The sequence below is a fragment of the Epinephelus lanceolatus genome, chromosome 18 (genome assembly GCF_041903045.1).
Source record: "Epinephelus lanceolatus isolate andai-2023 chromosome 18, ASM4190304v1, whole genome shotgun sequence".
NCBI classification, from domain to species: Eukaryota; Metazoa; Chordata; class Actinopteri; order Perciformes; family Serranidae; genus Epinephelus; species Epinephelus lanceolatus.
Window position 1 is genome coordinate 40,316,296 of NC_135751.1, and position 16,381 is coordinate 40,332,676.

The 16,381-nt window shown below is 42.0% G+C and overlaps 1 protein-coding gene across 2 annotated transcripts in view; it reads left to right on the forward strand.

Annotated features, from left to right (window-relative positions):
* Positions 1 to 1,222: 1,222 nt before the first annotated feature.
* The window catches only part of carhsp1 (calcium regulated heat stable protein 1), a 46,770-nt gene continuing 31,611 nt past the window's right edge, over positions 1,223 to 16,381 (forward strand). Inside the window, exon 1 of one of the 2 annotated variants that reach the window (XM_033645826.2) lies at positions 1,223 to 1,393. The gene's annotated coding sequence lies outside the window, so the exon portion shown is untranslated. Of the gene's footprint in view, positions 1,394 to 6,126; positions 6,315 to 16,381 lie in introns of those variants that run through there. The other variant, XM_078161331.1, reaches the window with a different exon arrangement.

A 16,381-nucleotide genomic window follows, 5' to 3' on the forward strand; every position in this document is an offset into this window, starting at 1 on the left:
TTTTTATGGTGTATTATAGCTCACTAAGTATAGTATGTATAAAGATTATGCAGCAAATGGAATATGTTTTCTCAGGATGGTAAAAAGTCTTTCAGTATTCTGCAAATACTTATCCGTTTTAAATACCAAAGTATAAATCATAATAGCAAACTACGAAATTATACCAAATTGTACCAAAGAATACCAAATCTTCAAAGAGAAATAATTTAACTGAAGAAATATTACAAAACAATTGTCAAAAAAAATGTTACACCATAAAAATTGTATTTATTTATTTAGAAATTTTGTGGTGTAATAAATAAAAGTATTTTAGTAAAGTATGTATAAAGATTATGCAGTGCATGGAATATTATTTCTCAAGATGGTAAAAACAGTCTTTCGGAATTCTGCAAATAACAGTTGGGGGAATGTTAAAAAAAAACAAAACAACAAATACCAAACTTAAAATTATACCAAATCTTCAAAGTGATTTATTGAAGAAAAATTTCAAAACAATTTAATATATATATATATATATATATATATATATATATATATATACATATATGTAGAGAGAGAGAGAGAGAGAGACAAAACAATTTTTTTAAAAAAAATGTTAACATTACCCCCAAATGTTTTTTTCTAAATGGATTTATAATTATTTTCGCTTATTCATTGCTGCATGTATTTATTATTATTATTATTATTATTATTATTATTAATAATAATAATAATAACTTTTTTTTTTTAATGTATCTATTCCTTCTCTTGTTCCATCACAGGTCATCCTAAGCCAACTGGGGTGGGGAGGGAAGGGTTAGACAATAGGTCAGTAGCTTTGTATATAGAATTTATTATTAGTATTCTGAAAAAAAAAAAACCTTAATAAAATTTGATCACAAAAAACTTTTTAAAATTACATTGGAATTTTTTTTTCAAGAGAGATGTTAACCTCTGTGACTCAAATTTAATTGTGATAAAAAAAAAAAAAAAAATAAGTGCAGTTTTTTTCTCAAAATGTTGTTTTCAGATTGCCAAAAAACAATTTAGGCTTTTTCTTTTTTCCTGGCATAACTGAACTTCCATACAAAGCCCTTCCAAAAACAACCCAAGCGCCAAAACTGTAAGCTTTGCTAGCTGAAGTTTGTCTTTACGGTACTCTTCTTGTTTTTGAAGTCGCACTGTGGCGTCCATTACGGTAAAGAGCTCGCAGGTGACGTGTAGTAGCCACGCCCCTTCAGAGCCCTCAGTCAGAGAGTGAAACAGACGAGAGTATTTACGCTGCTGTGACTGCCCGTTGAACCTCAGATCTGTCGCGACAAACAAACAAACAAACAAAACAAACAAACAAAACGTCCTCAAGATAAACTTGACAAGAACAACATCCGTCTGCGGTGAAGTCGGAGGAGACACGGTGAGTGATGCATTCACTTTCACAACACTAAACTACAAACTGTTACTACTCCGTGAACGCCTCACCTTGAACCTGCAGTTCATCAGTCATCACTCAGGGCGACGCGGTGTGTTCAGTTACGAGTTCACTTTGTGTTTTAGAGATTTAAAGTGAAGTTTGTGTTTGTTTCTAACTTTTATGTCGCGTTCACGTCCCCTGATGATTTACTCCTTCCTCTCCTTCCTTTTTGTTTTCTTGGCGCGTTCATTTCCTCTGGAGGTGGGGACAAACAAGACAAGAATGTGTGTGTGTGTGTGTGTGTGTGTGTGTGTGTGTGTCACTCAGACTTTGAAAGGGTTTCTCTCTCAACACACACCTCTCATTTTGAGTTAATGAAGTGCTGGAAGATGAGCTTTGTGGGTGCTGAAGAGATGTGGGATGTTGCCAGGATCTGTCAGCAGCCCATTACACTAGTGTGTGTGTGTGTGTGTGTGTGCGCGCGTGTGTGTGTATGCATTAACCACACAGGAGAGCAGAGGTGCAGGGAAACAGCTCTTGTTTTTGAGCCCTCACCCAGGCCTGTTGTTGGTTGAAACAGCAAACATCAGCTGATGTGATGGGCAAGGCAGCCTGAGAGTTTGAGTGTGTGTGTGTGTGTGTGTGTGTCTGATTACAAAGAAAGTCCCAGATTTCTGATGAAGAGTAGTGACGGATACTATGACACACACTTTCAATCAGGATGTGGCTGCGTCTTAAAGGTGAAGGTGCCCACCTCCCTCCCTCCTCAGATCTGCACAGAGATTGACGATAGAGAGACTCTGAGGCCTGAGCTTCATCTGGGTCTGTCAGATTCACTGAGGCTGAACTGTAGGTCGTTGTCGAACACCTGCATGTTTATTACGGCACGTTTCAGCTTGTTCAGGGGCTGACAAGACTTTCTATCACTTAAAGGTCGAGTGTGTAAAATGAAGGGGATTCAGTGGCAGCTGGCAGTGAGAGTTGCATATTTGCACCAGCTGAAACTTCTCCAGGTTAAAATTCCTTCAGTTTTTTTGTTCAGGAGGTTTTTAGTGTGATCTGAATTAACCGCAGACATCTCGTCCTCACCAAAACAAGTGGACCAGGTGATTTAAAGCAATAAAATTACTGATTAAAGCAGTGTCATGTTGAAAATCTGCGTCTCTCTGATGCTGTTTGGTATGTCCTAGACAGGAGGCTCGCCCAGCACCTGCTAATGTGTGCTCACCTTTTGTCTCTGATACCTTTAGATGGAGATGTCAGGGAGGTTTTTAGCATGAGCCGAATTATCCACAGAGGTCACTTCCTTTCTAAAACAAACGGATCAGGTGATTTAATGGGTAAAACCACTGATTAAAGCTGTTTAATGTCAAAAATCAGTGTTTTTACAATGCTGTTTGGCAATTTGGAGACAGCGGGCTCATCCAGCACCTGTTAATTTGCGTCCAACTTTTCTCTAATAACTTAAGATCCAGGCGTTCAGGAGGTTTTTACTGCGAGCCGAATTATCCGCAGAGGTCACTTCCTCTCTAAAACAAGTGGACCAGGCGATTAAAACCAGTAAAAGAACTAAATAAAGCAGTTAAAATTACAAATCAGTGTTTTCCCGACACTGTTTGGCATGTCAGAAACAGGCCGTTAGCCCAGCACCAGGTAATCTGTGCTCACCTTTCTTCTCTGATAACTTAAGATCCAGACGTTCAGGAGGTTTTTAATGTGAGCCGAATTATCCTCCGAAGTCTCTTCCTCCCCAAAACAAATGGACCTTGTGATTTAAACCAGTAAAAACACTGAATAAAGACGTTTCATGTTGAAAATCAGTATTTCTCTGATGCTGTTTGGCATGGTAGAGATGACAGGCACACCCAGCACCTGCTAATTTGTACTCTAATAACTCAAGATGCAGATGTTAGGGAGGTTTTTACCAAGAGCCAAATTATCCTCAGAAGTCTCTTCCTCTCTAAAAGAAACGGACCAGCTGATTAAAACTGGTCAAAACACCGAATTAAGCAGTTTCACATTAAAAATATTGTGTTTTTCCGACGCTCTCCTTATGGAGGGGCTTCTAACTACGGTGGCCAACATGAAAACTCTCATTCTAAAGCCAGTGTGTTATTTGTCTGTTGTGGGCTACTGTAGAAACATTGTAGTGCATCATGGCAATCTCCATAAATGAGAATCTGCTCTCTATATAGATATAAACGGCTCATTCTAAGGTAACAAAAACACAGTGATTCTTCTTTTCAGGTGATAATACACTTAAGAAAACATACTTATTATATTGTGTTACATTTCTGCCAATATATCCCCCTAAATCCAAACATATGATATACAAACTGATATTCCTTTTCAAGTATTCAGTTGATATTTTATTCCAGCAGAACCGTGTGTCAGGAAATGAGTAACATGCAGGGGGAGACTTACCATTAGGCAAAACTAGGTGGTTGCCTGGGGCCCCAAGTTTCTGAGGGCCCCATAAAACTCCTCATACACTTACGGTTAGAATTTTTACTTGAGAAAAGAGGTAGTGGTGTGCTCAAGGAGCCATATTGTCCAAAAACTCAAAGAAAAATGCAGGTGCTCTTGAAGAAGAGGGCTCAAAATCTTACCAAGGACGAAAAAACAAACTTCAGGCACTCTTGCATGGAGCAGGGAAAGAAAAAGGGTAGCTTGATTACTTCATTAAAAGCCTTTATTTTATTATGGCTTTTACAAAGACACTTAAAAACACCTTTTTAAGCGTCTTTGTACAATAAGGATTGAAAACAGGGATGAATAAAAGGATCTGGAGGGCCCCATGCCTGTCTTTGCCTTGGGCCCCAAAATGACTAAATCCGCCCCTGGTAACATGGCCTTGGTCCCTTTTGATTTTCAGTATTCTTCATATTCACACGGATAACTGTTGCACAACATGACATCATGTTCAGGCATTTACATCATCATTTACGCATCGTCTTTACTGGAGTTTGGCAACAGGAATGGTATTTTGCAACCATTTAAAAATAACGACAGCAGACATTGCATTCAGTGGTTATCCCCTTGACATGAAGAGCTCTGTGTGGAAATGACACCGTGCTTGTGATTGTATCGTTGGATGACTGTGGAACGCAACGTCAAATAACTTCACAGAGAGACAACAAAGTGTATTCTGAGGTGATCCTGGAGCTGTTTCACCTCCCTCCAACTTTACTTTTATTTTTTGTAGCTGTGAGCAGCTCCTCCATTTCCTTTGAGCATCGCAGTGTGGCTTACAGTTATAATGTCTCATGGATTTGCGAAGACGAAGTGGGGGTTTAAACTGAAAGCAGCTCTGCATTAAAGGGATAGTTTGGATTTTTTGAAGTGGGTTGGATACGGTACTTATCCATGGTTAGTGTGTTACTTAAGCCCCTTTTACACTGCCAGATTTTCGGCGAATGTTGGGCCGTTTTGATGGCAAACTACAAGCGTAAACAGACCGAGGCGGCCTTCCGCAACAGGAGGGGCTGTTGATGTACCCTTTTTAGCAAATTTGCAGGAAAGCCCAATCAGTGTTTTTTCAGCATTGGCAGTATAAAAACAAAATCAGGGAGTGCAGCAAAATGCCGCCTACCTACTTTTGTTCATACAGAATGTGCCTTTTTCGGGGCAATGGGGGGCGTGAGCAAGTAACAAAACGTGTAGCTCAGCGTGTGACGTAAACAGTGACGTGGGAGGGAAGCCGCGGCTGGTCAGTCCTTCGGTGATTCTCTCGTAAGTCGGCCCGTTCTTCACCGTCCCCGTCATCTGACGGTTAATGGCCTCTTGCGGTTAGGGCGCGCAATTCCTTGTCTCCCCAGTTGCTCATCTTTACAGTGTCTGTCAGGTTTGTGTTTCCCTCTTGCTACTTCCTGTTTATCCACCGCCAGTGGCTCGCACGTGCGGCGTCATCAACAGCTCCTCTCACAAGTCATCAACAGCCCCTCCTGTGGCAGAATGCTGCCTTGTTCTTTTTAAACCAAAAAAACAAAACCACCAATATGTCTACCCTACGAGGTGGAAAATTGGGCACCTCGGATCAACTCGCTAATCCGGCTCTGTGTGTCTAAACGCTCGCAGCTCGCCGGCAAAACGGCCCAACATTCGTGGAAAATCTGGCAGTGTAAAAGGGGCTTTGATTACAGGTTTCCCTGGTGTTAGCATGTAGCTACATGTAGCAGGGTAAGGATAAGATGACCTTTATAAAGACATCCATTATGAGCAGATGTCAGCTTGAGGCCTGAGGTTTTTGCTCACAGGGATTATTTTTACATACATTTACCTCATGATTTGAAACTTTGGCCACGTTTAATATGAACAACAGACACTGTAACATTATATATATGTGACAGGAACTAAGGAAAAGCATAATAGATCCCCTTTAAAGCATGCATGATATGATATGTGGTGGCATTTGGTGTTTTACTGGCATCTAACCTCTACATGACTCTGCAAAAACTCAGGTGAGGTCCTGGCTTCATTACCAGGCCAATGGCATCCAATCTGCAGAGCGATGTCCTCATGTTTGTCGACTACATCATAAACGCCTGTTGTCCTTTGTGCCGTTAACTGCGCTGTTATGCCACTTTAAAGGCTCGCTGTGGTTTTTATGGCGGTGCCTTTTACAGCTGTGAAGTCGGGGGATGGAACTTGTTGTGAAGGCCTTACATGTTGTTGTGCAATATGATCTGCTGTAATAGTCCCTGTGAGCGCCGCCTGTGGGCAATAAAGCCATGATAATGAGAGAGAGGGAGAGATGGTAGAAGGAGAGCTGAATTGGAAAAAAAGTTTGAGCTCAAACAAGTGGGCAGAGAGATTTAATAACAGAGGAAGAATGAGGGAAGAGGAGGAGAGAGGACAGCAGGGTCAGCTGCTTTAATGAAAACACTACATCACCAAAAGTTCTTGGACGCTGAGCATCACCACAGTAAGTGATTGTTGAACACCTCACCAAAACTGAGGGGAAACAACCGGCTGCTCGTACAGGAAGAGCTTCCATGAGATTTCTGAAGCTGGCTGCAGTGATTTAATCCCAGTCGGCCACTGACGTTGGGTGATAACTGTCAGAGTTCTGGTTCATCTGAAAGGTATTGAGATCAGGGCTCTGTGCAGGCCGGTCTCATGCAGTGAAACCGTTCTTGTTTATGTAGCTGGCTCTGTGCCTGGGGGCACCGTCATGTTGCAACAGAACAAGGTGTTCCCCAAACTGTTGCTACTAAGTTGGAATCACGCTCTAAAATATCACTGAGTGCTGTTGCAGTAAGACTTATCTGATTTTTACACTTTGCTTTTTGCACGAATTAAACAAACCAGAGAAAACATCTTAATTACTGCGGCTCGTTGGTGGATTTTGTTGCCTTTGTTCAGAGCTGTGCCAGCAGTCTCCCTCTGTTTCCACTCTCTTTGTGCTCAGCTACAGAAAACTTGGCAGCTGCCGGCTGTAGCTTCATGTTTATCACACAGACACAAGAATAAATGGCATCAATATTCTCACCTGACGAACTATTCCTTTTAATAAAAGCCTTTAAAGCGTGTTGTAAAGCAGCTAGAGATATGAGGAGGGACTATGCTCGAGTATCAATAGATGAAAAAGAATTTCACACATTTTATTTGACAAAAAATAAATTGTAAAACACATTCATTTTGTTTTTAATAACATTTTGAAGTCACCGAGGATCATCAGCAAATTCTGAAGTTTGTAAATGTTTCTTCATACTTAATCATATATTATTCTATGATTCATCCCTATTTGATTTATGGTAATATTGTTTGGGCAAATACAAACCCCTCAAATCTGCATAGTATTTATTTGGTGCAAAAACGATTTGTAAGATTAGAAACTTTCTCCACTTTTAATCAGGCCTCTGTTCCACTGGTCAGGAAACTGAACCTTCTTTCAGTGTATGATACTAGTCCATAGCCATTTGTAGCTTTGTCACCTTCTACCTATGCCAGTCCTCAATGCCTATGTGCAGTTTCACATAGATTGACCACGTCAGTGAGTAGAAAAACGTGGGACAGACAGAATGACTGACTGACAGAATGACACACTGACAGTTTCCGTGATTATGTACAGCATACCATACCATGACTTAGTCATACCAAACATTAGAAACAACACCAACATTGGTCCACAGGGGGAGCCACAGCGATCGGTCGCATTTTAGCCATTTTGAAGCATTTTTCTGTTGTTATAGCGCCACCCAGTTGCCAATTAGAGTTAAATTTCTCCAGTCACCTTGAGGCGTCCTGTTCTACAGTACAGGCCAAAAGTTTGGACACACCTTCTCATTCAATGCGTTTTCTTTATTTTCATGACTATTTACATTGTAGATTCTCACTGAAGGCATCAAAACTATGAATGAACACATGTGGAGTTATGTACTTAACAAAAAAAGGTGAAATAACTGAAAACATGTTTTATATTCTAGTTTCTTCAAAATAGCCACCCTTTGCTCTGATTACTGCTTTGCACACTCTTGGCATTCTCTCCATGAGCTTCAAGAGGTAGTCACCTGAAATGGTTTCCACTTCACAGGTGTGCCTTATCAGGGTTAATTAGTGGAATTTCTTGCTTTATCAATGGGGTTGGGACCATCAGTTGTGTTGTGCAGAAGTCAGGTTAATACACAGCCGACACCCCTATTGGACAACTGTTAAAATTCATATTATGGCAAGAACCAATCAGCTAACTAAAGAAAAACGAGTGGCCGTCATTACTTTAAGAAATGAAGGTCAGTCAGTCCGGAAAATTGCAAAAACTTTAAATGTGTCCCCAAGTGGAGTCGCAAAAACCATCAAGCGCTACAACGAAACTGGCACACATGAGGACCAACCCAGGAAAGGAAGACCAAGAGTCACCTCTGCTTCTGAGGATAAGTTCATCCGAGTCACCAGCCTCAGAAATCGCAAGTTAACAGCAGCTCAGATCAGAGACCAGATGAATGCCACACAGAGTTCTAGCAGCAGACCCATCTCTAGAACAACTGTTAAGAGGAGACTGCGCCAATCAGGCCTTCATGGTCAAATAGCTGCTAGGAAACCACTGCTAAGGAGAGGCAACAAGCAGAAGAGATTTGTTTGGGCCAAGAAACACAAGGAATGGACATTAGACCAGTGGAAATCTGTGCTTTGGTCTGATGAGTCCAAATTTGAGATCTTTGGTTCCAACCGCCGTGTCTTTGTGAGACGCAGAAAAGGTGAACGGATGGATTCCACATGCCTGGTTCCCACTGTGAAGCATGGAGGAGGAGGTGTGATGGTGTGGGGGTGTTTTGCTGGTGACACTGTTGGGGATTTATTCAAAATTGAAGGCACACTGAACCAGCATGGCTACCACAGCATCCTGCAGCGACATGCCATCCCATCCGGTTTGCGTTTAGTTGGACGATCATTTATTTTTCAACAGGACAATGACCCCAAACACACCTCCAGGCTGTGTAAGGGCTATTTGACCAAGAAGGAGAGTGATGGAGTGCTGCGGCAGATGACCTGGCCTCCACAGTCACCGGACCTGAACCCAATCGAGATGGTTTGGGGTGAGCTGGACCGCAGAGTGAAGGCAAAGGGGCCAACAAGTGCTAAACACCTCTGGGAACTCCTTCAAGACTGTTGGAAAACCATTTCAGGTGACTACCCCTTGAAGCTCATGGAGAGAATGCCAAGAGTGTGCAAAGCAGTAATCAGAGCAAAGGGTGGCTATTTTGAAGAAACTAGAATATAAAACATGTTTTCAGTTATTTCACCTTTTTTTGTTAAGTACATAACTCCACGTGTTCATTCATAGTTTTGATGCCTTCAGTGAGAATCTACAATGTAAATAGTCATGAAAATAAAGAAAACGCATTGAATGAGAAGGTGTGTCCAAACTATACATATCTACCAAGTTTAGTAAAAATCCATATGGCGGTTAGGCCTAGATAAGAAATGAGCTCTCTAGCGCCCCCATTTTGTTTGATGGGGTCAATAATGGAGGGGTCCCCTCAGATTATGTGTGGTCATATGCCTACAAAGTTGCGTGGTGATGGGTGAAACCCTTGAGATGTTATACACCTTTATGTGATGAGCCACGCCCTCCGCAATATTCATTGCCTTATAGAAGCTCAGTTTTAGTAAGTTTTCCAACTTTTGCCAAGAGGGAACTTTAGATATTGGTCCCTAGATTATGTTCACCCAGTTTCATGCAGATCGCTCAAACTTCCTAGGAAGAGATCCATTTGAAGTGTTTTTCAAAAAATTCAAAATGGCGGAAAATCTATATAAGCGGAAGTTATGGGTTCTTGAGGCAAATGTGTTCCTCATGAGGAGAGGCATCTCTGTGCAAAGTTTCATGTCTCTACCACATACGGGGCATGAGATATGCCCATTCAAAGTTTGACATTTCAGTCGGTTGCTATAGCGCCCCCCTTTGGCCAAGTGATGTAATATTGCTTCATTGACATCCTCCCATGACCCTCTACCACTGTGCCAAATTTCACATGGATTAACCAAGTCAGTGAGGAGAAAAACGTGGAACACACACACACACACACAGAGTTGTCATCATTATATAGTCAGATAAATATTCATCAGATATGTGTGTTTATATATAAATATATGTTCCTACCTTCTTCTGTAACGTCATCGTTTAGCAGTTTATTTAAATTTAATTCCCAAATTCATTCATATAATACTTGACAGGTTAATCAGCTCAACCTTCAAATTCATTTCAAATGTATTTGTGTCTTTTTGCTGCATAGACAACCTAGTTTCATGAAAAAAGCATCTTTTCAGTGGTGAAATACTTTAAATTCATTGCATACTAGTGTTGTCACGATACCAAAATCTTTGTTTTGGTACCAATACCATTAAACCCCTCAGTGCACCCAGAAACGACAGAAAAACGTGTCTTATAGGCTGATGGTTATAGCGGTTTATTTGGTGAGATACTGGTGAGATTCCTCTGTAAACCCAACAGCAAAAGTGATCAAGCTCATATCTATATATGGTACGTTAATGTTTTTATCTTGAGCGGCTCACCCATCTGCATTCCTTCACCTCTGTAAACTGAGTGTGCACAAACCAGATGCATGTGTGTGGATATGTTCGTGTGGTTCTTACCTGCTGTTTGCCTCGGGGGGAAAATTCCTCTCAGTTACATTGAAATATGACTGGAATGGCTTCTGGAGGCTTTTCTGTGCTGATGTCCAAATCACTTGAGCTCACACAGCTTATAAAAATACGTGTGTGTGCGTGTGTGTGGGGGGACATCAGCGAGCAGGGTTGGACTTTGTTAAACCGGTATGGCAAAGTGATAATCATCGAACTTTGCATGTAAAGAAATAACTGCTATGGAAATGGGCTTCACTGTCTCTGTGTTAGGACAAACAACATCATGGCTGACTGTATCCAACCTTTGCATGCACACAAGACACCAGCTCGTATGGAGTAATCAGTAATCAGATTTCTCCTCTACTTTATATCTTAATTTTGAACCAACCGAGTGTTTGAGTGATATATGATGTTGCAGCCTGCAGAGTCTTATTTTTTCTGGATTCTGCCCTTAGGCTGATTATGCAGTGAGAGAACAGTCACTGTGATGAGAGAGCAAACAGTTTCTTCCCAACAGTGAAAATGTTTATGACTCTAAGAAATAAAACTGCATTGGAAAACTGTCTACATGTGTGTGCCTGTACACGACCAAGGAATCAGGCTCCTCCAGCAGAACTCCGACTGATTTTCTCTTAATCCCTCACGCTAATTAAGGGAGCTGTGTCTCTCATCTTAATTAAGTTTAGGAAATTAGTGTGCTGCAGGAAGCCAGCACTTAGAGATAAGAGCGGCACCAACAGAAGCTGATTTTACATCAACAGAAGATTCACAGCTCTGTTAAAGATGTCTGTAAAGGTGTACTCGGAAATAGTGATGTCAGTTTTGGTAAATTTTGTTTTCAATAGCTTGACACCAATTGACCGGAAAATAAAAGCTTAATTTATGAGGAAAAAAAAATGAAAACAGACATGAATACAAGAGGCCTTTTGTTTTACTCTGGCGCTCCATTAACTCTGTAAACTTGAGCACCACATTTCAAAGCGTCGTCCAGTTAGAGGTGGTGAAATAAAATGTTTTGTGAATCCAGTAAGATTTTAAAAGCGCTGCAGCAACGTGAAGTGTAAGAAGAAAGAGTTTCAGACCCGTATCAGGAAAACAGAGTGAGTTAAAGGCTAAAGTGAACAGATATGTTTTTAAAAAAATATTTAGCAAGCAGCTTCCCTGATATCTGTAGGAAGTGTGTTCTATAGCTTCAGGGCGTAATTGACAAAGGCTCCAATAAACCTGCAGCAGATGAGGAGGAGGAGCTTAAAATCAATTGTAAATGTAACAGGAAGTCAGTGCAGAGCAGCTCAGACTGGCCTGATGTGCTCTCTCTCCTCTTGGTTCTGGTTCGTAGCTGAGCTGCAGAGTTTTGAATGAGCTGAAGTCTCTCAGTATTGTTTTTTGGGAAGCCAGTAAAAAGTGCGTTACAGTGGTCGAGTTGGCTTGAAATAAAGGCATGAATCAGTTTCTCTGCATCTTTGTTAGTTAGTGGTTGGTTAGTTAGCTTTGGTCGCTCTGCAGTGTGAACCACCTGGGATGTGAATTTGTGTTTTCTAGGATGGCGAAGGAATGACTTGCCCTACTCCTCCTCTGATTGTCTGATTGCAAGAGGAGTGGGATTAGTCAGGGTTAGGGTAAGAATGTCAGGGTAAGCCAATCAGAGGCAGAGGAACGTGGGTCATGCCTTTGTTTTGTCCTAGGAAACGCAAATTCGCACCCAGGTTGGGTACAGGCCTTCAGGAAATGTGCTAAGCTTTGAAGCCACTTGACGTAATGGCCAGTCAGTGGTACTGCATCTCTGAGGTCTGTCGCTTGATGCCATTGTGCTCAGAAAGACTTTTTTCCCATTGACTTGCATTGGGAAAGAGACATCTGTTAATCAGTGGATACATTTTTCTGAGCATCACAGCCCCCACGAAATGACAAGATTCAATCTATTTGGTCTGAGAACATTTTAAAAGTCTAGGAGAGCTGCAAGATTAAATTATTTTATTCCTTTTAAAGTTAGCGGAGTGCAAAACCAGGAGTCAGCCACTCGGATGGCAGAAGTTGGCCATAAGTCTTGAGTGCGTTTTCAATGGACCCAGTGATGCAGAAGCAGCGTGCATCATCCAGGTAATCTCATACCATGGAAATTTGCCCCACCGAGCAACTTTCATAGGAATGAACAGGGCCCCGCCTTCAAAGCTGTATCCAGGTCTCTTAATACATCCAGTAATACATACAGTGATGCTCATACAGCATATTCTTGGTGGTAAACTGATTAATGGTTAACTGTTGACATCTCTACTTGGAACAAACAACTCTTGTTTATGTCTTTCAGGATGTTAAAGGGCGGGGATGTATTTCCCAGGAGCAACGCAAAACATAGAGCATGTTTAACAGAGTTCAGCTGTTGTTCTTAGTTTTCAGACCAGGAGCTGTATTCATGAAACACCCTCAGGCTAAAATAAGCTTCTAACTGGTGGACTTTGGAGAAACTCTTGCATTTTTAGCCCTAATAGTAATTTGCAAAGCATTTTAGGTTCGGCGTCTGAGAGAAGTCAGAGGCAGTTCAGCGGATAAAGTCACTAATGCCTTATTTCGCCCCCTGTCTTGTTTTAATGCCGAGCTGATTTAGGTCTGAATCCTGCTAATGAAAAGTTTTATGTTGACTCTGGTCAAAGGTCACGGGTTTGTCGGGGTCGCAGTGCTTACACAATATTTGGCATCTACTGGATACGCTGGGAACTTGCATAACGCACAGCAGGAGTCGAAAGATTGTTTACTACGAAAAGAAAAATGTCCAAATATCTTGTCCCCCATGAAGAGGGAGGACGGTGCTCCAGTTTCAGGGTCAAAGCAGTTTTCAGTCGTCTCTACAGTAGTATTGTATTAAGAGGTCCACAAAGTTTGTCTTTAAATGAGCCTTTTAAAGTTATTTCAACAATCAATATTCAACATATATCTCTGCGTATGTGTTGCCCCCTTTTTTCAAATACAGTAGGTGTGCATAATATGCAAAATGCAATCTGATCCTCTCCAGCTTAATGCTCTGCAGTATCTCATAAATCCATCTATTATGAGTAGGAGGGGAGGAGTGCGTCTATTTAAGGAGAGAACAAGCCTTCTGGTTGTTCAAGTTGTGTTGTCTTGTTTTAGACGATGGAGGAAGATGATGTGAGTGGTGCATTCAGAAACACTCATTCTGAGTGTGGGAGTGCACTCTGACACAAACTGGAGCATTCATAAAGTCAAGCACTGTCTGAATGTAGCGTTGGGTTATCCAGAGCAGCGCACTCTCAGAGTGGCAGAGCGCACTCTGGACACTCTGTCTGTGGAGACGGAGCAGCAGAGCGCCGAGCGGAGTGAATGTGTGATTAACTTAACCGTTGGTTCATTCATGTAGAAATATAACGCTGCGTTTCTTCCACCAACAGGGCTCTCATTTTAGTGTAGAGCGTCAGACTGAATTTACCAACGCACCATGTCAGGTCACTCACTCTCCGGGACCGCCAGTGTTACTTGAATAAGTAAACACTGACCAACGGGACCAGACTGGCCGACCCGTATGCTCTCACTCAGTGGATGGATGATGTCACAGGAAGCCAATCTTACAAAGGAGGACCACACTTGTTTGTTTTGCTATGGAAGCTAACGTTAGCTAATGTGCTAAAAAGTTAGTGTTGCAGAGAAATCCAATATTCCTCTTAATCCCTCCCCAGTTTCTGATGAGGTGGACATGATAACCCTTAATACACATAACCTTATTCATCCCTACAACAGGAAATACTTTTTCCCTAACCTGATATGAAGTGTGCGCTGCACATGTGAGCATTTTTGATGATGGCCTCCGTCCAGTCCTTTGGTCTTATCACATTTAACCATAGTTGTCTTTGTTTTTGTTGACGGGCAGTGGCGGCTGGTTTTGAGCCATGACTCCTTCTATTCTGGCTCCCAATAACACAACAAGACAAACACATTTTAACACTCCTATGGAGCCTACAGCCCTGTGGGAGAGAGGCAGCTGCACCTCCAGGTGATAACATGATGTCATTGTGACGTCATTTTTTGAATCTGCATTTATTCCAGGATTGTGCAAACCGTTTCACAACAGTACTTAAGATTTCTACACAAATGTAATTCATACGTAACAGAATAAGAATTAGTTGAGACACCATGATTATCCACGTGACTTCTTATTTCTTTGTTTCTTTATTATATGCTGAACTTTTCATTTTGCAAGACGTTCCCTGCCTCATTTTTCAGGTGTAACGTCTTCCTGTAGAGCAGAACTCCTCGCCTGTAGCTCCGAGGCTTATCACCATCAGAGGTGTCCTGTTACAGTGTGGGAAGGAGGTGCCATTCTGCACAGTAATTATATCCACATGTAGTAAAGTCGAGCTGAGCTGGATGATGGTACTCCACGAGACAAGGCAGGACACACACGAGATCGGGTTTCATTGTCTGTAGCATGGATTGTGTGGGGAACGCTGTAATTGCTTGCTGTCCTTCATTTCTGTCTGCAGCAGGTTTAATAAAAACATGCAGCCTGCACATGAGAGAGTGCAATAATCTGTTCTAATGAAGGTGGTGTCATTAAAGTTACCCTATCACATTATTATTTGAACTTGAACGCATCGTCAGCCCCTCTCCCACTGGACACAGCCCACCAACATCTGGCTTCTGCCTGTAGTGGGAAAAGTTAAAATCAGCGTTCATGACTCCGCAGTAGTTTCCCTTTTAAGTGGAGGGTTTTACTTTTGTCTTTTTATGTTTAAATGCTCACTTTTAGCTGTTTGGTGCGGTGTGAACTGTGGCTCACACTCGGGCTGGAAGTGTTTTCCAGTATGAATGAGGTTTGATGGAAGAGCTGCAACAGTAGCTGGTGTTATGGCCCCACAGGAAGTGGTCATTGAGCCTGCAGCCAGCAGAGATAGAGAAGATTCACAAGTCCATTACCCCCGTCAGCACAGTGAGACTGTAGCAGGTCACCGTGCCCCAGCTTCACACGAACCAGAGACGAGGCAGTGATTTCACAACCCATTAGCGCTGTCGGAATATTAACAGAGAGGGTTGTTTAGATGCTCAAATTCAGTAAAGCAAGTTTTTAATGTAAAAGGACAAAATGACAGAGACGTGGACACTTTGAGTTTCACGGTTCAGTGAGGAACATCAGTGTCTTGTTCATTTTTGGCAGACACAATGCTGAGGAGAAAAGAGGATCCATTGTCATTTTTAACTAGTCAGCTGGGTGCAGTGCCTGATGGGAAGCTCTGTTATTGATGCTGCCGTAACAGGCGCACCATTGAGAGACAAATGAAGGGGCCAGATCTCTCTTTGTTCTTCTCTCAGTGTTCTTTTTCTTTGCTTCAAGAGGAAAGGCTTAGGTGGACACAACAATGCGAATTTGGTCGAATAAGAGTATGTCGACCATCCATTCATTTTCATTCACATATCTGGGGTCGGGTCGTGGGGACAGCAGCCCGAGCAAAGCACCGCAGACGTCCCTTTCCCCAGCAACGCTTTCAAGCTCGTCCTGGAGGACCCCAAGGTGTTCCCAGGCCAGATGAGATATGTATATCTGCTGGAGGGATTACACATCTCATGAGGCCAGGGAATGCCCCAAGGTCCCTCAGGAGGAGCTGGATAGAGAACCAACAAATCAACCAGCTGACCAGAAATTTGAAGCCTTAGTTGTGTTTTTGTCTCTGCCCTTCTGACCTGTTTCAAGTGGTCAAGGGTCAGTCAGAAAAATGTGATGTCACATACTTCCATGCACCAATCTGGATTTAGCAATTGAATCAGTGCAGGAATTACAAAAGTGTTTGGGAGTCAACTTTTGCCCTTACTGTTGAAAAACCACCAACTTGCTGACACTGTTTGCTAATGCACCAGACCAAAGACAACAGTCAGGACCACTGTAGCCAAAGAAAACTT